General features: G+C 45.3%; 1 protein-coding gene across 9 annotated transcripts in view; it reads right to left on the minus strand.

The window, feature by feature from the left end:
- Positions 1 to 23,455, minus strand: part of GDPD5 (glycerophosphodiester phosphodiesterase domain containing 5) — a 364,359-nt gene that overhangs the window by 300,154 nt on the left and 40,750 nt on the right. The window contains exon 2 of one of the 9 annotated variants that reach the window (XM_052699315.1): positions 9,752 to 9,868. The exons of 7 other annotated variants lie outside the window; for them this stretch is intronic. The gene's annotated coding sequence lies outside the window, so the exon portion shown is untranslated. Of the gene's footprint in view, positions 1 to 9,751; positions 9,869 to 20,830; positions 21,053 to 23,455 lie in introns of those variants that run through there. One more of the 9 variants, XM_052699316.1, reaches the window with a different exon arrangement.

Here is a 23,455-nt window from a genome sequence, read left to right on the forward strand (position 1 = left end):
AGTCCATCTGCAAATGCAGCGGGATCATCATCTGAAAGCTCCAGGATGCTCAATTAGCACACACGCTGCATTCCTGAGATACTGGACTGTAGGTACCCGTTTCAGTCTGCCACACATTATTCCTTTCCAAACAGCTTTTGGAACCAAAAAAAAAAAAAGCAAGAGAGAATTGAAGTTGCAGCTTTAAAAGAGAATTAAAAGAGAAGCTCTCTGGGGAGATCTGGCCTAAAAAATTTGGATTTTTTTGTCCACACGGGTTAACTCCTCCATCCCTGTAGCCTTACAGAACCATAGACTAGGGGGAGAACAGTGCAGGTGGGATCAACCATTAAACCATGACTATTCAATCTCGATGTTATTTTATAAACACGAAGAGCAACAACACAAATGCTCAAGTGCATTGGGCAAATATAACACAAAAGAAGCCAGTGAATGCCAGGTTTGACAGCAGCCCACCCTCCCACAAGGCTTGGTACAGCCCAAGTCCTCCCTTGCAATGCCCATTCGGTTTTTATCTACCAACCCAGTTTCACACAGGTCACTCTGATCTCATTCAACAACTCAGGACAAAGCTTTTAATAGTCCTGAGATGAGCAGCTTGCTGCACATCCAGCAGCACCATGAGCAATACTGCTCTGAACAGCTGTGGGGTCAGCCAGGATTTAACAGTGATTTAAATGATGTTAATGGGAGCCTGACAAAAGTATATATAGTACAGATGTGGCACTGAGGGAGATGATTTAATGGAGAATATTGGTGATAGGGGGATGGTCGGACTAGATGGTCTTAGAGGCCTTTTCCAACGTTGGTGATTCTATCATTCTGTGATGTTTTGATGGATGTTTAAGAGTCCTCAAGTCAGGAGAGAAGATGGAGTGGGCTCAGCCAGTCAGGGAGAGGAGGACAGCTATGGCCTGCATCCCCATCCATCAAGGTACAGGTGGAAGGACCTAGCCAATGGAAAATGCAGTCACTGTTGGATTTGAAAAGAGGAAACGTGGGAGGCAATAGCTTTGGAGAAGCAGATTTGCTGGGAAGATGATGAGGATAGAAGAGAAATGCCATTGCCATCACAGTCATACCTTCATGTCCCATCTTGTATTTCGTGTTGGCATCACAGCAATGTAACAATGAGATCCAAGCACACAAAGTGCAATCTCCCAAACATCAGGCCCAAGTAAACTTAGAATCACAGAATCCTCACAGTTGGAAGGGACCGTTAAAGGCCATCCAGTCCAACTCCCCTGCAATGGACAGGGATATCCCCCACATCATGCAGACAGATGCAGAAAATACAAACTCTGCTCTTGTTTGAGATTTTTTTCTGGTTTGTTTTTTACCAACCCGTTTTAAAAGAGCTTTGGCAGATTCCGCTGCTTTCTACATTAAAGATAATGCTTTTCCTCTCATTTGTGACTCACAGGATCACTGTTTATCAAGATTCTCTGTCAAATTTCAACATCTCCATCTCTTATATCTCTTATTACAACTTCTATCAAGCTAGTTATGCGTAAGACCTTATTAAGCAAGTAAATACCAATGATGATTACATGAGAACCTTACTGATAACCAGTTATCCCTATTAACATTCTTATAAGCCTTCAGGTCAATTGTTTCCCTAATTAAAATGGAAAATGCTGATTTTCTTAAAATATTTTCATAATAATGGCAGTTCAGCTCTTCAAGAGCAAGCCGTCCAAGTTCCATGCACTAAAAGCAATCCCTTCTGCCCTGCCAGGACTGAAATGATGTAAAGCACAAAAGGGAACTGATCTAAATCCTTGTGACTTTCACTGACTCTTCACAGTCTTCATAACAATCTTTTCTTTAATAAAACTGAACTCATCCAAAACAAAGTAAGGCCGTTTCATTTTCCCCAGACTGGAAGACAGAAATGGAAGAGGGTCAGCATTCCCATCTGTTCGATAACAGGACAATTCCTATAGACGGGATGTTTGCTACAGCCATTCCCACAAGAGGAAATCTATATGCACACACTGAGCAGCACTTCCCACATTTTCTTGGCTCATACTCAGAACATCTCAACTTGTGAGAGGAAAACTTTCAGGGCAGGGAAGACAAGAGAAGGCCTCAAAGCCACAAACAGCCTCAATCACTGAGATTCTGCATCTCGGTGGTGGAAGGCACCCAACAAACGGCCACCCAACTCCTGAAGACCTCTTGATGAATCAGTGAGGTTATTCTTTCCAAAAAGTTGTTACGTTCTCGCCCGTTTTTATCAGAGAACTCCTATATCCATCAAGGGGAACGGCGCTGTCTAACCCTGATGCCTGCTGACGCCAAAAACCCTACGACTGCATCCTAATCCTGGGAGACGCCCCATTGAGTCACTTTGATTCACAAAGTGTTGAGTGATGACCCAAATAGTCAGGATCTGGATGACGTGTAGCCCCTATGGGTCTGACCTGCTGTTTATTGTTCTTAAGTTTTTTGGTGCTTTCTTTTCTTTTAATTAAAGCTTTGAAACCAGGGCAGCATGTAGTTTGGGGGTTGTACGCTTCCATTTAATGAGAATTCAGACTTCAAAAGATAAACACTTCAAAGGGATTACAGAAGAAAAACTTATTCTTTAATCTCACTAAATAAATAAGCACAGTGCACGCTAATACTCTCTGCAATCCAGCTTCTTCACATTTTCCACAAACTAAGTGCGTATCGTGCATCACATTTTAAAAGGTTTGAAGAAGCAGAACAGATCACTGAAAGAACCTGTGCAAACTTCTTACAGAGCAATAACCAAATGCGATCTCCTCTTTCTGCATGAGCTTGAGCCCTAACAAAAAAACCTTGCAAGTCAGGACACCGATGTAGTTGTGAAAACCCAACATCTGCTACACTCAAGGCAAGGTTGTCCCCTCCTCCAAAGCCAGGAAGCAACCAGCACTGGTTACACAGATCTTTCCAATGTCATTAAGACTATATTGCAGTCTTTTTACTTGTAATGACAAGGTGGCAATCACACAGGTTGTATTGGCACTTCACAGAGTGAAGATGAAACATTTTCATGCAGGTGCCCCAGGAGATGGAATCACAGCATGTGGCAAATGATTCCTCAATAGGGGAATTATCCAATTACAGAATCATGGAACCATTAAGGTTGGAAAAGCCCTCTGAGATCCCCAAGTCCAACCCCAACCCATCCCACCATGCCCACTGATCACATCCCTCAGTGCCACATCTCCATGGTTCTGTAACACCTCCAGGGTTGGTGACCCCACTACTCCCTGGGCAGCCTGTTCAGACTCCATTTCTTGTTTCTCTCAAAGATTTCTGCACAAAACAGACTTTTAATGCATGGATGCAAATGAAGTCTCTTCAGGCAATGAAATAACATGACAAACAAGACATCCCCAACCCTTCCCCCAAACAACAACAAGAACAGAAAGTCCAGAAGGGGCACATTCTCCTTGTTTGGAGTTTAAGGTTTTTACCAGAGAACAGCTCAAAACAGGCTTATGCAGCAGAGCCCTCCTTCTTCAGACATCCACTATTCTTAAATAAACAATTTCTTAAAAAAATCAGATGAAACTACAAACGTCCTGAACTTATTGGAAGACGCAGGCAAAGCGTAGATAGGACACCAAGGCTTCTCATTAAGAGGAAGCACAGAACATGTTTTGTTCCTTTTACACAATATCTTCCTGGCAACGTCACTGGGAAAATAATTTGTTCTTCTCTGGTTTGGTGGAGAGATGGGCAACAACTCCTGTCAGTGCACCATGAATTGCTTACAGCTGTGAATCTAACGAGGTTCTTTGCTTTTAGAAGTAGCAAAGAAGTTTTAAGTAGCTTAAGAGGCGTAAAACCTGGTTGTTCCTGGCAGAGAAAGCCAACTATAAACCATGAAAATACAGATGGTTGGGGAGAGTTTGAAGCATCCAAATGAGGTAGAAGAATTTGTTGTGATGTGGAATAGAGTTAATCCCATCCTCAGGTTAGCTGCTGAGTGTGTTAAGGTCGACTTCCACCTCTGAGCATGCATCACTGGGGAAGCCCAACTTGGGCTGCCCACTGGAAAGCGTCTCCTGTGCTTGAACAGAAATGCTGGCAACTGCCAGACAAGGTAGAATGCTGTTTGGCAGACACAAAAATGTTATTTCATTGCTGGAACATAAATGTGAAATTCAGTTGTAAGTTAAGTTTAAAAGGGAGTTTTGTTTTGTTGGTTTTTCTTAAGTAGAAAGATCAGTAAAGGAAGTAACAGCAATACCTAAATTTCCATTCCAAGGAGCTAATTAGCCCTTTAAGCACTTTGCCTTTGTATAGTGCTTTCTGGCTGAGAAAAGCTAAGACTAAGTGCCGAAACAGGAACATTTACTCAATTAGAAATACAAACAGCTTCCCGTAGAAAGCTAGGGCAGCCAAACCAACGTGTAAACTTTACACTGTGAGAGAGGATAGGCCTGCCCTACTGAGCCAGCATTTGGGAAGCACGTGCCAGCTTCCAAGCCAGAAGATGCCAGGAAGTGGATGCCAGTGGACTTGAGCAGACACTCATAGCATTGTTAAGGTTAGAAAAGAACTCTCAGATCCCCAACCTAACCCCAGTCCACCTCCAGCATGCCCACTGACCAAGTGCAACATCTCCATGGTTCTTGAACACCTCCAGGGATGGCGACCTCACCACCTCCTTGGGCAGCCTGTGTCAATGCATAATACCACTCTTTGGGAGAAGCTACCAAGCTTCAGTTCTTCCATCTAAGCACATGCTAATCAGACTTCCCAAAGAGGCCTTAACATTGTACATAAAGATCTGCTTGGTAGCATCCAGGAAAAACAAACAGGAGGTGGCAGAACATTCTGTTTTTTCCTTTGTGAGGGTGGGCTTGATGTATTGAAAAGTTTAGCTGGGCACTAAAACGTGCTGATGAGTTAAATCAGAGGGACAAGATCAACCCCAGCTCTACTCAAAATGAGGTTGCTGAAATCCTGAACCAGGGCAGCTAGCGGAGATCCCAGTCCCTTCACTAGGGTCATCCTGCATCCAAGTGGTGTTCAAGCTAGCCAGCACAGTGGCATTTTGGAAGAGGGAAAGGCAGCCTGTTTCCATGTTACAAAAGAAAACCATTAATACCACTGCTGATAAACAGAGGACAGACCATGGGAAGAAACCTTCATGTTTTATGCCTGGAGGAGTCACCTGGGGACACCATAGTGGGTCAGCAGTTAAGAACATGATCAGAATATTCATGATTCTATGAAAAACAGCTCAACAGTACACTGGGGTGAGACAACAAGGACCCAGACAGAACCAGCAGGAGTGGCTGCTGATCTTGGCAGAAGACATGGAAGAGGAAATGTCTGAGTCACAGAACTGAACAGTCATGCCACAATGTGCCTAGCGGGTCTGGGGGAAGCTGGAAGCAGAGGAAGGCGGCACCTTGACCAATACACCCCATGTTCATCCTTGGAGGTGCTCAAGGCTGGTTTGGATGGGACCCTGGGCAGCCTGATCTGATGAGTGGCACTCAACCCACGGAAGGGGGCTTGGAGCTCAATGATCTTTAAGGTCTCCTGCAACCTAAGCCACTCTATGATTCTGTGTTCAACCTCTGTTACCTAAAGACCATCCAAAGGAGGATGCACTGTGACATCAGTTTCAGAGATGAAACCACATCAGCAGGTTCTGAACACAGAGACAGGTGAGAGAAGTGATCTTTATCCCCCCAGTGGGAGAAGACAAGACCAAGGAAGCATAGACAGATGCTGAGGAAAACTGAAGAAACTTTTATTTTTTAATTATTTAAACTATTAATACCTTAAGAATAAATAATTGCTGTTTTTCCTCTCCACAGACTCCAGAGCTTTGCCAGCTCGGCCAAGCTGAAGCACAGAAGTTTACACGGAGTCTTATCCATTCTCAGCATGTGTTTTTGCTGAGAAACTAAGTGGAAACAGAAGTGTTTTTCGAACATGCACACCCTGCCATGCAGTTTCCTTTACAGACAAGCCTTTCTTCCTCCCTCCTTGATTACCCTTTCCTACACACACGCAGGAGAGCCCACCATAACCACACGTGAATTGTGTTAGCTGGTCCTCCGAGGGGCAGTTTTCATCTCGTCTGGAAGATGTTAGCAGCTAGAGCAGAAGCCAGTCCAACATATTGCTATAGAGGTCTTGTCATCTGCTTTCCCCTTGACATCTTCCCTGCTGCATTGCTGAAAATTTGGTTCACGCCAGCAGGAAGGGAACTGCATGAACCGTGCCAATAGCACTCAACTGAGAAGGAGTAAAATGCCTCCACACCCACTGCACACACTTTAATTGAAACCGTAAGGGGAAAGAAACAGCAAGATTCATTTTACGATCAATACTTCGCACGTCTGCTGTGCAACTGCTATCCAGAGAATTAAGCACGAATGTCTCTGGCTTAATGAGAGGTGGAAAGTCCTACTTAAATGGATTACAAGCTCTTTATTTCCTATGATTGATTCCTTCCATGCGGCTGTACGAGCCATTCTTCATAAATGTTCTTACACAGCAGAGAGGCTCAATTAGGGAAGCAGCAAACTTGTTCCCCATACAGTGGCTGCCTCTTTCCTCCCAAACTTGCTTTCTGCAGGTTACATATGCAGCTCTGCACCACAGTATGCTCACCAGAGCACGAGATGACCACGTGCACAAGAGCTGTTCCCTCTGCATCTTCCAAGATGTTATTTCTGCTTCCATTCCCAAAGCAAACATTCATTGCTCCATAGTGGTTAGCTGCTCCTCTGTAGCTCCCTTGTTCTACAAGCTGGATACTGTTTTGGCTTCGTGCACAAAGAATGCATAAATTAACTTGATAAGACTAATTGCACAGCCAGCTCCTTCCCACTGCAAACACAGTAGATGTCCTGTGGCCAAAGTAATCAGAAAGGAAAATAGTTGGCAGGATCTAGTGACGTGAAAGACACAAAGCCAATCCTGTCGTCCTGATTTTGGAGAGCTTCCATCTCTAGCACTATTTCTTTCCTTCTCATTGTTCCAAATGAGACCATCTAATGCTGGAAAGGATTTCCAGGCGTTAACCTTTGGATAGGACACTCCCAAAAGGCTATGAGCTAACTAATAAAGCCCAGGAGATGACCAAGATGATCAAATATCAGGTTGGATATTAGGAAGAATTTCTCCTCCAAAGTGCAGTCTGGCACTGGCACAGGCTGCACAGGGAGTGGGGGGCTCAGCATCCCTGGAGGTGTTCCAAAACCATGGGATGTGGCACTGGGGGATGTGGGCAGTGGGATGGTGGGGTCGGCTGGGGTTGTGCTGGCAATCTTGAAGGTCTCTTCCAAACTTAATGATTCTATGACTCTGTGAACGGTCAGCAAGGATTAAGGAGTGGTGAACACAGAAGGATTGTTAACCCCTCTTTGTGATGTAGAAAGAAATAATCAAAATCCTTAGCAAGAATCCACTGTGATGATAATGAGAGATGCTGCCTCGTGCCTAGCAAGATGTGACACCAGCACAGAAAGTGGTCTAAAAGGTTCATGGAAGACACATGCAAAACAACATCTCTTGAAAATGAAGCTACCACTTCTGACTCCAGAAGATGCTAGAGGTGCCTCTGGAAGGCTATATAAGATCCATCTTGGAGAGACCTGACTGGACAAAGCTCTGAGCAGCCTGGCATGGGCTTAGTGTTGGCTCAGTGCTGCTCTGTGCAGGAGGAATGGAGAAGAGTCTTCTTGAGGTCCCTTCCAACCTGAGCGAGCTTGTGGTTCCATGAGGAAATAAAACACCAAGAGCCAGCTCCCACATGAGCCCCAGCTTCCAGAACACCACACACACAAAACACTGAAACAAAGGCAGGACCAAGAACTATACGCTCCCTTATCCCGTAACGCCCTCCAGGCCTATTTCACCACAGATATTTTAACTTCTAACAGAGGAAGAACTCAAGCCCAGTCTCCCTGCCTCCTGTTCCAAAGACATTCAGTGGAGCACAGGTTTCTCTTGCTTTCCTAAAGCCTCTTTCCAGTTATTGCTGAATTCTTTCCAGTTCTGTATAAATCAGTCTCTGTTCAATTCAAGGAGACACAGACGTGACAGTTTCTCTCCCAGAGGATTTGCAAGCTCAATCTAGACACTGTGGTGCATGAAAATGGCATCAAGGGAAAGAAGCAGGTAAGGGAAGACAGGCTACAGCCACCAGATCACACAGCTACTCATACAGGTAAATACTCTTGACTGCTGACACTTTCAAAACACGGGAGCTGATCTTTAGGAAGACACGAATAAGGACAAAGTGCTTTTACTCTGTTTGCAGCAGAGTAAACCTTGCAGGAGAAGGGAATTGTCGTTTGACTTGGAAACCAGCTGCAATACTTTCAAGTACTTCCCTGTTTCAAAAAAGCATCCCGAAATTCTGGTCAAGGCCATTGTGACTGTGGCAGTAGAACTGACACACAGAGTGAAAGGGGAAGGGGAGGTCAGGAAGGGACCCCCTCCCTGCACCCACACGGTGACTCCCAGAGCTAACAGAGGAGATTAATTCCAACCCATGCCTGAAGAGTCCTTTTCTAATAAAAACTAAATGCAAAGCCCCATCTGTCAGCTGCATCAGGTACTATATTGTTTTCATTATGGAAGGGACAAGCCATGAAGGATTCCAGCTCATTTACTGATGAAACTCCAAAACCTATCAAATGCTTTTGAACATTTCTGAGGTCTCTCAGTACTACAGGCATTAAAACAAGTCCAATCCAGAGTCCTCTCCAGCATTAACCATGCTTTCTGCAGGCAGTTACCAATGGGACCCCGATTCAGCATGCTATGAACAGTGACAAATGGAGTGGTGGATATAAGAAAGTTACCATTAAACAATGACATTGGCAAACTGCCTGCACAGCAATCCAGCCATCCTTCCTCCACCCCGCTCACAGTGAGGCTCACAGTAAAACTAAACAGGATTTAATTTAGAGTGAGTAAATAGGATACTTCTTCATGATAACTCATGAAAGCCAAGCATTACTGACCATCCTTACAGCTATTTCTACATCTTTCTCCCCTTCTCCTTCACAACAAGCAAGTGATTGATGTAATTCAAGCAAAGACATCCAGAGCCAACTCTGATGAGATTACTATAGGCTTTGGAAATACTGATGCAAAGCTCTACATTCAATGTGCCTCAAAGCCCCAGCCTCCCTTTAAGTCACTGCTTATGATCCTTAGCCTCGTGCTGCAGAGAACATGGTCTCAAGGCAAGAACCCAAGGGGTCTGTTAATACAGAGTTATGTAGTTTGGTGGGAATTGCTTCCAGCCCAGAGCAACTCATCCAAACATCTGGAGCAGCTAAGCAGTCCCACAGGAACCCAGAGACCAAAATGCAAGAGGATGAGTATTTTTCTTCCCTTCCCCAAGAAATACTCATCTTTCTAGGAAAAAAAAACAAAAACAAACAAACAAAAAAATAACTCAGAAAAGGAGAGGTGATTTTCTTTAATAGTCCTTTGACTATGTGTACTAAGGGACGTGGTTTAGTAGGGAAATACTGGTGGTAGGTGGGTGGTTGGACTGAATGATCTTGGAGGTCTTTTCCATCATCGGTGATTCTATGACAATGCAGTAGGGGAAGAATAAATAAAATAAAATAAAATAAAATAAAATAAAATAAAATAAAATAAAATAAAATAAAATAAAATAAAATAAAATAAAATAAAATAAAATAAAATAAAATAAAATAAAATAAAATAACAACACAACCACCACCACCACCACCAAGAAAACCCACATGAAAATGCTTACCAGGGAAGAGTGCTCAGCACCACAGATTAAGGACCAGTTATGCAGGTGTTCAGTTGTTGCTAATAGTTTCTTTAGAGGAAACTGTGCATTCAACAAGATGACCTTTCTGTTCCTAAGCTAGAAAGACATGGATGTCATCACAAAAGATGACACAAGCAGAGCCAAAGCAGACCTTTCAGTATCAGGGAAAAAGGGGGAAAAAAAACCAACAAATTAAAACACAAAAAGGCATCCTGCAAATCTTTTGATAAGCCATCCTTAGGCAAGCACAAAGCAAAACAAGCACTTGCTGGGCTGCAGAGCTATGCTTACTCTGATGACAGAAGCACCCACTCAGGCAGGTCATACACCAGAACACAGCCCAAAAAGCAGCTTTCTAGGGAAGCAGAGAAGGGTTTTGGGGACCAGAAGTCTCCCATAGAAAAGTACCTCTTGGGTTTAAGAGGTTCCTGGGAAAATTACCCCATGTAACTTGAGAGGGCAAGTCAGCTGCACACAAAGCTTCCACGATTCTGCATTTTACTTCCAGCCTGGCTCACTTCACATCTAGTAGTTCACTTTGGGTCTCCATCTTGAGTCAGTTCACATTAAGAGCCCATTTACATCAAATCATAGAATCCTTAAGGCTGGAGAAGACCTCTAAGATCATGCCCAACCATCAGCCCATCCTCACCATGGCCTCTAACCATGTAGGGACAATGATGAAAGCTACCACCCACAAGCAGATTTCTATACACTAGCCAAGAGCTAAAATTACCTTTATTGTCAGCTTGTTTTTCTAAGTAAAACTCAGTCTCATAAGTCTCCCCAATCCCATACTCCTTGCCCCCCATTACCCCTCCTTCCCTCCAAGCAGCCAGAGGCATCAGCCTCTTCCAATGCACTGAGCAGTTACGCACAGCCAAACTCTGAAAGAGTCACTGTTGGGTGGAACAGGATCACATGAGCCTCCCCAAAGGGAGAGCAGTTCCAGTCCAGCCCACTATCAAAGATTAATCAGCATGTACAGCTGAAAACATGAAAGAAGGCAAGAGGGAAGATGAAAGAATTTGAAATAAGCCTCAAAGAAGCAGGGCTTTGTTTGCTCTTTGGTCAACTTTATTTCAGTTATATAGGGAAACTTTGAGAACATCTCCCATTAGATAACTTGCTGGGCAGAGGATCAAGCCAATATCTGCTACTCATGAGCCACATTAAGAGAAAGCACCAAGTTGCTAATCATCTGTGCAAGTGTGAATGCAGAGAGAAATGTCAGGATTAGGCCTTATAACGACCAGAAAATAATTTTTAGATAAAGAACCATCAGCTAGCAATGTCTTTGTTGTTGTTGGAATGGTTTTTACACACTCCTGGAACTCAAGGGTAAACCAACACAAGAATTACTCTTCCCTTGAAAAGCATACTCAAGTTCAGTGCCATCAGCATCCAAGCTGGATAAACCACAGTACTTAATTTCAAAGGCAAAGAGCTGCCCAAAAAGGAAAGAAAATGCCAGCTACAGAAGTGGGATAGTAAATATGGGAATGGAAAAGAGAAGGGGGCACTGATCTCTGCCACAGGAGAGAGTGGTGCAATGCTTTAGAGAGCATTTCTTAGCTGGGTAACTGCTCAGACTGGAGAAGGGAGGAGGAGAATGGAACTGGGAAATCAATCAGAGGCACAAGCATCAGGGAGGCTGCTCATGATGGCTGAGTGCACAGTAACAGGGAAAAAGGCATCCAGACAGCCTGAGCTGATGGTTGGCGACCCTGCACATAGCAGGGGGTTGAAAATGGATGAGCGTTGTGGTCCTTTGCAACCCAAGCCATTCTATGATGATTCTATGATAGTTATACAGGGAGGGAAAAGAAGAGTATTCCCAACTGTCCACACATGCTTCAGGCCACAAATGAGAAGGCATGCAGCAGAGAACCACAAGGACTGCATTCAGCAACAGTTAGCTTATGCAAATTTGCAGAAGATTGCAATATACCAGGTTGGATATTTGGAAACATTTCTTCTCCAAAGGAGCGGAGATGCAGTGGCACAGCTGCACAGGGAGTGTTGGGGTCACCATCCCTGGGGTGTTACAGACCTGTGGGATGTGGGCAGTGGGTTATGGTGGGGTGGGTTGGGGTTGGATTTGGGGATCTTGGAGGGCTTTCCTTCGTGGTTCTGTGATTCTGTAAAACCCTGCATTAAGGAGGTAAAGAACTACCTGAGCAGCAACGAGGAAAACCAGTTTGATACCGCAGCTTGTACAAAGATCATAAAACACCCTCAGGCATTCTGAGCAAAGAAATCCTCCTCTCAAAAACGTATTAAAGAATAGAAAACTCCTTAGTCAACCACTTTCTTTTGCTCTCAAGGTGTTTACAGGCCCCAGTGCATTGCTCCATTTACAGAAATACCCAGTTTCCTGCTCAAGGGATCATCACAAGCACAAAGCAGAAGGCATCAGCACTGGCGCAACACATTGACAGGTTAATCCATCATCCACAAGAAATAAAAATAATGGAAAAAAGAAAAAGAGAAAACGAAGTGTGCATCCTTAGTTTCCAAAGATGGCAGTCCAATTGTTTTCCCTTGTCTTAAGAACTATTTTCAACTGAAAGCCAGAAGCTCATCATCAGTGCTTAATCACTGCAGGAGTGAATGATCTCTGATTACCTCTGCATCCTTGATATGAGAGCACTGTGGTCTAAGTAAGGCACAGGAAGCTTTTATTCATAGAATCACCAACGTTGGAAAAGACCTCCAAGATCATCCAGTCCAACCATCCGTCTACCACTAATATTTCCCCACTGAACCACGTTCCTGAGCACATCACCTACATGTTCCATTCCACTTGCTAGAGCTTGAAGGCTGTTTTCCAGATAGGATTCAATTTGTAAACCAGCACAGGTATCTTTGCATTAAGATACAGTCCAGCTGACTTGCGACAGCAGATCTGTTTGGCTCACAGTTGATTTGACACTCATTTGAGCTTCTGTCAGTGTAGCAGAGCATTACCTCCAACAGGTTTTTTTTTGTTCCCAGGAGCCTGATCCTAATTTTTCAATTCTGTGGATTATCAGCAGAATGTTTTTTTCCCCCTCCCCCCATCCAAACTTTGCTATCTCTTAATCTGTCCCAAGAACAGTTATGTAAGATTCCCTCTGGTTACAATGGAAGGAAAAGTTTTCTTCTCTGACCTGAATTCTGGCAGTATTAGCACATTTTCCACATCTCTGTCAGCTCTAGCCTTACTCATCCCAGAGATGCAAAACAAATCTGCTCCCCAAAACTCAAATAGTCTAGGCATTAGATACAACACACTCCCTTAACCAGAAAGCCACTTTTTTCCTCCTGAAAACCCCCCAGTTTGAATGACTGGGATACTCTACCTGCAGTAGTACCTTGGCTCTTATATAGTCAACTTACAGCTCAGCCATTACATAGTTTGGGAAGCTCTTAAGCCAAGAATGCCTTAGAGAAATAAATATGTGCATCTTCAAGCCATCAAGAAGCTTATCAAGAAGTCTGAGAATGAGTGAGATGGAAACTGGCCTCATTCACACTCAGAAAAACATCATTCTAATGTCTGCACTCATTAATGTCAACTGAATTGAAAATTTAATTGAAATATTGTTACCTACCTACACCCATAGTTGTCAAATGAGACATGAAGAAAACTTTCCGTATTATTCTAGTGGTTGGTGACCCTGCACATAGCAGGGGGTTGAAATGAGATGATTGTGGTCCTTTTCCACCCAGGCCATTCTATCATTCAATGATTCCTGCTCTCTCCAGGTGAAGCAGTGATTTCACTAGTGCTATTTCAACACAATCCAGAAGAGATCTGGATTAATAACTGCTAGAAGACAACTTCTTCAAAGGAGAATGCATTTTATTTCACATTATGAATTGCATCAGACTTAAAGCCCTTGGGCTCACGCTTTTCTGTGCCATGCAGGATGGCACTGCGGTACTCCTGCTCATCCAGCAATGCTTCTAGAATCAGGCTGTGCTTTCCACAGTGCCAAACCAGGCTCTGCCAACCCACAAGATTCAGAGTTACTTCATCAACCCGCTCTTCACATGATCCCACAGCTGCCCTGAGAAGGAGATTTGACTAGATGACTTCACGAGGTCCCTCCCAAACTGAGCTACTCATTCGATGACAATATTTATGTACAGCAACAACAACAACAAACCATTGAATAGAATCATTAAGGCTGGAAAAGACCACCAAGCCCAACCTCAGCCCACCCCACCGTGCCCACATCCCTCAGTGCCACATCTCCACGGTTCTGGAACAACTCTGGGGACATTCCAGTAAATTCTCAGGACAGCTCAGCAGCAAGTTACAAAGGAATGCTGTCAGTTTGCTGGCTGCTTCATCTCAGCCAGGCTCACAAGCCCACTTGCGTTCAAAGGAGCATTTATCTCCCAGCATCCAAAATCCGCCCTTACAAGGTATCCAGAATCCGTGTTCTCACAGCCCTTTCCTCCATATAAGGAAAAACTAACTTTCTCAAGCATTTATCTCACTAATCAAGGCAAAACACAATCCTGTTCTGCAGTAAACACAGCTGGACTCTGTTGTCCATTATAACAGCATGGCCACTCTTGTGTGCAAGCATTAATGAGCAAGGCAGGTATGCACACGAGTGATGCACCCCAAAACACCACAAGAAAATGGAGGAAACAAGGAGAACAGACAGGAGAAAATATGCCTTGCCAAGAGCTTGACAGCAAAAGAAATGTTGTATTTCATCCACATACTGATTCAAGACACCATCAATACACCAGAGGAAAGCAAGGAATCCAGCTGCCCTGAAGCTATTTCACCAATCCCAGGTCTCCAACAGCAGCGTCCATAGAGGAAAGAAGTCTGCAGAGGGAAGTTTTGGTTGTCTGCCTCCTGGATGGGGAGAGCATAGCATACTTGAGCTATATTCAGATGCAAGTTGGAAAGAGAGAAGAATGTCACCTTTTCCCTTCTCCTTCCCTTTCTAAATGGCTGTTTCCAGTAGAGAGACAAAATGTTTTACCAGGTTCTAAAACAGTGTGAGGTTTGCAGCCAACAACAAAACTCTGGGTCTGACTGCTCCGGATGGAAACATTTTCCAGCATAAACCCTCAAGCTAACAACATTGGTTGAGGCGATGTAAATCACCATCTTCTCTTTAATCCTGGCTATTAACTTTTAGCTTTCTAAGCAATTTTGCATATCCCAGAAAGTCAGGGTTTTGGAACATGCTGCTTTCCAAGAATATCCATTTCAATCTTTAGCAGCATAGCAATTACAACCTAGTGAGCACGCTGCAAGACTCACTGAAGTCCTTGATAATCCTTACCTTCACTTGCCATCAGTCTTCCTAGCAGTATTAAAGAAGGGGTGATGTTTGCATTGGGCTAGGAAACGCCATCCAGATATTCAGCAGTATCTTGTAAAAATTAACTCGAATAGCATGCATTTTCCAGTGGTGTTTTGTTGCACAACCTTCTGCGGAGGCCTCTAAATTCCAGATTTTTTTTCTCTCCTTTTTTTCTGCTTTTTATATTGACGGAATGAAGCCTATTAAAACCTTTTTTCTTTTTTTTTTTTTTTTTTTTCTTTTTTCCTTTTTTTTTCTTTTTTTGGCAAACAGGAGAGCAGAGCATCGCACGCTCGTTTCTATTCCCAGGATATGATGCAAGCGCCTTCCTCACACATCCCCCACGCTTTGGTCCACAATCTGTTCGGCTTCACAACATCCCTCTAAGAGCAAAAACACGGAGGCAGCTCCATGTCTCGTCTAGCTCTGTCTTTCAGTGGTCTGTTCATGTTTCTTTTCACAGCTTAATAAGGATCCGTTCTGATGCAGGAGAAGCGCCTTTCCATCCATCACTCATTCAGCATATGCAACTTGCTCAGCATGCCCAAGCTCTCTGGAACAGGTGGCTCAGCTTTTTACAGGGATGTAAGTGCTGTTTCTCTTAAATCTCAATTTGAGCCCAGAATAGGCATTTTAAAAAGGGATCCTGAAGTCAGTAGCTTTCTCCCAGCTAAACAAACAGCGATGTCAAAGCTGACGTGTTTCAAACCCACTGCTGAAAAACCAAGATACTTATTGGGACAAATCTGCAAGGCTGACAAATCCAAACTGGTACTTAGCCCCCATGCACAGGGAAATAACCACAGAAAATGTTATAGGATTAGGAGAGATCAGTGGAGCTGGCTGTTCTTTGGCAACGGAATGCTCAGCAAGTACCTTTCCCATAAGGTTTTCAAGTGAATTTTCTTTGCTTTCTTAGGACTTCATCCAAAGTGACTTCCAACCTCAGTCTCGTCCTTCAGCCACGTGGCAGATGGTGACCCTGCTGACAGCTCAGCCATGGCTGCAGGGAGCTGCACATGGTGCACGGCTGGAACATCATATTTCAGCATAACAGGTACAACTGTCTGCAGAGCACACCTTGGGTAAACCCACCCTTACCTCCAGCCAACACAAAACAGGCTGTCCAAGGTCCCATTACAGTCACCATGGGAGTCATTCTCTGCCATGTCAACCAGTCCAGCTATCTCACTTTGGAAGTAGCCAAAACACACAGCTAGATGTGTTTATAGAGCACAACCATGGATTATGTTCTCTCCATCATGAAACCCTGTTTACGTATGGAGAAGTTTCCAAATGATATGGCTGCATGGCTTTAAGACAAGAACAGATTTGGCAGTTGTGCCACTAAGCTCACATCGTCCTGTTTAGGCAAGGAGGACATTTGGTGGACATACCAAATTTCAGACACCTCTTCATATAGGGAAAGCAGGAGTTCTACCTTCTTATTGATCTCTACAGCTACCTTCTCCCAGGTAACTAGTGGTAAGAAGTACTGGCCTTAAGTTGTGCCAGGGGAGGTTCAAGTTGGATAACAGGAAAGGTTTCTTCTCAGAAAGAGTGGTGACACATTGGCACCGCCTGCCCAGGGAGGGGGGGGGGTCTCCATCCCACAGAGGTGTGGCATTGAGGGACATGGTCAGTGGGCATGATGGGTGTGGGTTGGGGTTGGACTTGGGGATCTGAGAGGTCTTTTCCTGCCTTAATGACTGCATGATTCTGTGACAGAATTTTTTCTAAGAAGATTCTTAGTTCTTTGCCATCAAGGTTGGAAGAGATCTGTGGAAGAAGCCACAAACATCTGCATCTTGCAAAGGGCCGAAATCCCTCATATTCAGTGCTTCCTCCTGTTCTCCACAATAAATTTAGGATATACAAAATATGTGAACAGTGGCATCCCTCAGAGCATCGGCTTCAAGTCCCTACCAGGATCCTTGGGCATCACTGGAGGAAGGAGCAGAGCATGGGGAGGAGATCACAAAGCAAACAACACAGCAAATTCATTTTTAGTTCAAGCCAGGGGGGTATTTAAGAGCACAGTCACACCTTTGCCACTCTCTTTGCTGTTGGAGATAAAGCTCAGACCTACCACCACACTGGATTTTCCTTTTTCTTCTCCCACACGTGCTATCAAGACTTGCCCTACGCTCTAGGAACCAACCAAGCATGATGAGGTGACTTCTATATGTATCAGAATAAGCCTGATTTTTTAGTCAGTTTAGCAGCTGGCACACACAGATTTCAGGCCTGTCAAGTATCATCCTGAAGGCAGAGCCAACAGGATCACCCATTTTGCTCCCTAATAGAACAATCTGCTAAAGCCAGCCACCAACCAAGAGCAGGGACAGGATCAGCTCCAGCAGATCCAGAGCAAATACCAGACAACCCCGGCACCAAAGGTACCATTTAAACGTGCCTGCATTTAATTTCAAGGGAGAGAAGAATATTTCTTCCCCCCCACCCTGACAGGAAACTCTCCAGCCATCTCCATCTCCACTGCAAGGCACAATAGAAGCAACAAGGAAAAAGTGCTTTGAAGAGGACAGTCAATAACCTTGGCAAGATGTTTGAGATTCACACATTTTTTCCTACTGCATGTTTATGCTTTGTTACAGGCACTCTTTTCCCAAGGAGGCTGAATCACTGGATTTCTAAAGACAGGAATTGTCAGCAGCTTTCCTCCTGCTTTATAGAGCAAATACTCTCCAGGGCACTCTTGCACAACTGACTTGATATTTTTCACTTCAGCAGCCATAAGCTGTATTTAAGACAGTCTCCATCTTTGTATTATGACAGCCTTGATTTTTTTTTTGCTCTGAGATATAATGCAGTTTACTAGCTGAAAGTATCTCCAGCTGCAGTTATTGCCTGGTAGAAGCTGAACCAGTATCCATTCATCACCCTGAAATGAGGTTGTACAAGAAAGTCAAAGCTCATCATCAATTTCTTGCTGAAATCAGGTCCCAGAGGCAGAAAAAACAAACAAACAAACAAACCCACATTTAAATACATTCTCATCTTGTTGGGCTTTGAAATTCTCACAGGAAGGTTTCACTGACACAACTTGGAAACAGGCGGCCAAGACTTCACCTGCATCTGCACTTTGCCCATTCACTATTCACACAAAAACCAAGAAGAAAGATGCCAGGCAAACCTTGGCAGATTTATGCATAGATCTAGCAGCCATCAAGCTATTCTTTGCTGTGGTCTGGGTGGAACTGAGTTGTAGATGTGGCACCTGGGGACATGGATGAGTGGGCAGGGGATGGGGTTGTACTTGGAGGTTGTGGTGGTCTCTTCCAGCCTTAATGATTCTGTGAGTGCAGACAGAGAAGATTGCTCACTAGAACACATGCACAAGGTGCAAATATCACTTGGGCATCAGCAACAGAACAGAAAGCAGTGAGAAGGTTGAGAGAATAACAGTGGTCTCTTCAAATCCTACCTGGAGATAAAGGAATGCGAGGCATAACCGAGATGGGAGAAAAGCTCTTGTGGAGACAGAGCAGTGAGTAATCAGACCTTCCAGGGACGAGAGCCCACATCCCACAGTTGCAAAAACAACACATAAGTTTGCATGCTGGGAACAGGAATATGTGACAAAGTCCCTATACCTTAAAAGCCCCCACACACAGTGACACAGGAGTGCCCTGGGTGGGGAGGATTAGCTGTGCTCATGCACATGGTTGTGCAGGATGCCTTTCATCTCAGGGGTTATTTTCAAGCAGGAAGACAAACAGAGCCTTTTTGCAACACCTCTTCTCCCCCAGATGATCTTTAATACACCCACATGTCATGCAACTCCAAAAATTGGTTGTCAGCATGCAGACACATCGCGGCTGAAACAACAGTGCAATTAAAACCAAGCACCTGAAGGGAACAATTGGACATGCACACAGATTAATGCAGGCATGGGAGAACAAGAAGGAATCCAAAATGCTTTCAGGGCAATGACTGCAATTCCCATTCCTCCTCTCAAATCAAGTTCTCCCAATGCTTTAGAAAGACTCTGATGTTCTTATATTTACTTTTAAGCAGCATTCCTATCACCAGTGCTTGGTATGAAAAACCCCGAGGGGAGTAGGAGGAGCAGTAGGGCAGGACGACAAGCAGAGGAAGTACAAATGGGAACAAACGTGACATCACTGCTGTTTGCAGAGGTTCAGGTTGCAGTTTTACTCGTGCAAAGCATTAGAACAACCAGCCTGAAACTTCCTCAAAGAAAGAAAATGAGTCATTTCTGGCTAGATGTGTGCACATCTACAAAAAAAAAAGAGCAAAAGCCTCTGTGAAATGTTGCCCCTACTCCAAAAATCAACTGGAAGCCTATTGAAGCAATGATCCCATTGGTAGGGGGTTGGAACTAGATGATCTTTGAGGTCCCTTCCAACTCAAGCCATTCTGTGGTTCTATGGTATGGATATATTTTCTATCGCTTTTACCCATGCACTTGCCTTCAGATCACGTGGTGATCTGCTTTAGAGTTCACATTGACAATTTCTTTTCTTTTAAGCAGCAATTAAGACTCTGATCACAAATTCTCTTAGCAAAAATCACCCACAGATCTGAAGGCAGGGGGGTTGGAACTACATGATCCTTGAGGTCCCTTCCAACCCAGGTGATTCTGTGATTCTGTGATTCTGTGAAGACAGACTGGAATTGTGCAGCAGGCACTTCTTTCTGCCACACACTAAATTCAGCATTACTTTTCCCTGCAGAAAATCACCCATCTGTGAACATGTGTCAGGAAGTGGTGTTACATTCCCCTCTGAGAGGACAGAGATGCTGAACTGCAAAGCCTGGTTTTGAACTGAGGACTTCAAGCAGCAATGGGAACCAGAAATCCTAATCACAGAATGGTTGGGTTGGAAGGGAGCTCAAGGATCACGAAGCTCCAACCCCCCACCAATGCAGGGCCACCAACCTCCCCATCTCACAGCAGCCCAGGCTGCCCAGGGCCCCATCCAACCTGGCCTTGAACACCTCCAGGGATGGACGGGGCATCACAGCCTCTCTGGGCAGCTGTTCCAGCACCTCACCACTCTCTCTGTCAAGAACTTCCCCCATGAAATGTCCCCCTACTCCCATAACCTCAACACAAATGGCCATCATGCAACGAGAAGTAGCTCAGACTGACTGCTGCCTTCTTTCTTTTCTGGAATGAAAATAAATAAGCAGAAATATAACAATAATAATGAGACGTGCTGATGAACTGCAAAACTTGCACCTTAAAGCACTCAAGTTCACACAGAGATGTTGCCCCCGTGTAACCCATTAGCCAACCCCACTCTGCCCTCTCATACTCTGCATAAGGGGCCCTCTCACACCAGACCCCATCTGACATTCTTCCATTTCATATTATATCATATCACAGAATGGCCTGGGTTGCAAAGGAGCACAGCGCTCATCCAGCTCCAAGCCCTGCTGTGTGCAGGTCGCCAAGCAGCAGCCCAGGCTGCCCAGAGCCACATCCAGCCTGGCCTTGAATGCCTGCAGGGATGGGGCATCCACAGCCTCCTTGGGCAACCTGTGCCAGTGCCTCACCACCCTCTGCCTCCAAAACTTCCACCAACTTGCAGAGAGTAAAACCACAACAGACCACCCTGCAGCCTCAAAGCAATGCTTGGATGCTGCTCCGGTTGCCAGTAATCCACTGTGCTCCATCTCCCTCCTCTCCTCCACCAGACCCACATAACCATACCACAGCCCACGGAGAAGTGCTGAAAAGAAGTCTCACCATCTCATTTGCAGACCAGTGACTTGCTCTTGTCATGCAAAAGAAAACGTACAGGAGAAGGTTTAAATCCTGACCAGGGGAAAAAAAAAAATACAACCAGAGTGATTGCCCCAAGCAGTCGTTTCAGATTTTACATGCTGGGATCAGCCCTCGAGTCTGAGGAGGCTCCCAGAACTGCTCTCAGAGGGCAAACACACATTAAAGCTCAATTATACATTTGGATTTATGTCTTCACCCTCTGATTCAACGCAGCCCAAGGAACACACATGTACAGGAACAGCTCATTTAAAAAGAGGACCTGGGAAAAAAAAAAGAAAGTATGCATGTCATGCTGAGAAGTCGGGCAAAGAATGCAAATTCTGACCTACTTCTCCCTCCTCCTTGCTAGAGAGGCAGCTGCTACTGCTGCTCTGCTAGCATGAGACAAGCAGGAACCCTGCCAAACTGCTGCAGCAATGCCTCCTCCATGCATAGGCTGACTTGTGCTGGTTCCTTGCAAGGCAGTAGGAATCATCTTTCTAAGACCACAACCACCTGGGCCAACAGAATCACACAGAATTGCAGGGTGTATGGGAACTGCTGAGTGATGACCTGAGCCTCTGATTGATCACCTGAGGCCAGCCATGAGTCAGCCACAGGAGCACAGGTGAAGGCAATTCAGCTGTGCTGCCTGGCTCCATCCCTCCTTGACCTATTGAAGAGCTGGCTGCCAGTGGGGAAGGAGTTCTTCTGGACATCTACTCTGCTGGAATTTTCTAAGTGGGTTCAGGATAGGGGTAAACTTTCTATCTATTCTCTTTTTGTTATCATTATCTGGTTTGCTGAACTCTCTTGTTTATTTTGTAATTATAGCATCTCAATATTCATTGATTATACACTTGGCGAGCCAGGCAGGCCCAATATACCTAAATTTACATCATGTCTTTTCTTTAGAAGGTCTATAAATGGGGCAAGGGGGAGAACAATACTCCAGAGAAAATGATTCTAGGGCAGATCCTAAGATTTGTGGGATCTCCCTGTTATGAGCTAGCAGTTATCACTGAAAACTGGGGTCCCTTATGTGTTATGGGAAATATTTCCCCATATCGCATGGCAGGTCACTTTCAGGGACTTAGCAAGGATGTACTGATCACTAAAGAAAGACAACTGGCTGCCTCCACGGTGGCATGGCCATGGTCAAATGCCTTAAATCATGCTGAAATAAGAGATAATACTTCAGAGAATGAAAATCAACTTCTGAAAGAACGTATTGGAAAAACTAGAGCAAGAACTTGGCATGTTAACGGGGAAGAAACCAATTCTACATTTTCCAGTAGGCCAAGTTTGTAACGTTTCAATAAACAGTGACCAGACTCCTGAATCAACAGACTTATACAATACAGGGATGTGGTCCGCCGTGGAGGACCTTCAGAATTATATCCGTGCACAGGGCGTAAGGGAAGCTATCTATGAAGACACATTTGATGGCCTTGATATGGTCAAATTTTCAGCAGGGATGAGAGACTTGATTCTACTCCAAGCTCCCTCACATCTCTATGGTACACTAGTCTCTATATTAAATCCCATGGTGGCCTCAGAAGCAGTAGTCCAGCAGGCTGCCCAGTTAGTGGCCGACCTAGGAGAAACTCACCGCCCTCACAGGAAAGCATTTCTCCTAATCCCTACTCTAAACCTACCCTCCTCCAGTTGGAAGTCATTTCTCCTCATCCTGCCTCCACCTGCCCAGATCAAAAGTCCCTGCCCAGCTTTTCTGTAGGTCCCCTTCAGGTCCTGGAAGGCCGCCATAAGGTCCGCCAGCAGCCTGCTCCATTCCTGCACTCCACTCATGACAGCCATCCCACCACATCCCAGTGATGCCAGTGACATCACAGCCCTGTAGGCACACACACACCTGACACACTTGTGGCTCCTTCCCCATGCTCTGTGCATTCGTCTGCAGGCACTTGAGTTGGGCTCCCACAGAGGCACATTTCCCTACTGCACTTCTCTTATCCTGCACCTTTGCTGCTCTCTTACTGCCCTGGCAGCCAGCTCAGGCCCACACCATCCATTCCCATCACCAGCCTCAAAGCGGGATGCACTGAGGATCCCTTCCCTGGCTGCTTGCAATCCAAGCCCCCCGATCACACGGCAAAGCTGGATGCCAAAGATGGCCTTCCTCTTCTCACACACCGCGCAGTGACGCTCATGCTGCCACGGCCAAAGCACCATCAGACACTCAGCGATGAACAAGGCATCATTTATGAGACGGACGGCGCAAGGCAGCAGCCCCAGGCCAGGCAGCACCAGCCCTGCTATGGCACGGCCACGTTGCCAGGGGCAGCCAGCAGCTCCAGGAAGCCCCCTGCAGCCGGCACAGCCATGTCACAAGAGCACAGCGCTGGGGGGGCTGTGTTCCAGAGCCAGCTTGGTGTCACAGCAGCCCGGAATGCTGAGCACAAGGGCAGTGCCAGCCCCAGAGCGCCGCCCAGGACCCAGGGAGCCAGGGCTGTGGCGGGCAGGAGCAGCCCATGGCGATGGATGGGGCCGCTCCTCCTCTGCCTCACAGCCACACACGGGGACAGGGACACAGCAGGACGGCGAGACGCTCCTGTGCTCACCCCCACCACAGATAAGTCGCTCCCC

Source organism: Tympanuchus pallidicinctus, unplaced genomic scaffold (genome assembly GCF_026119805.1).
Source record: "Tympanuchus pallidicinctus isolate F22 unplaced genomic scaffold, pur_lepc_1.0 scaffold36, whole genome shotgun sequence".
NCBI classification, from domain to species: domain Eukaryota; kingdom Metazoa; phylum Chordata; class Aves; order Galliformes; family Phasianidae; genus Tympanuchus; species Tympanuchus pallidicinctus.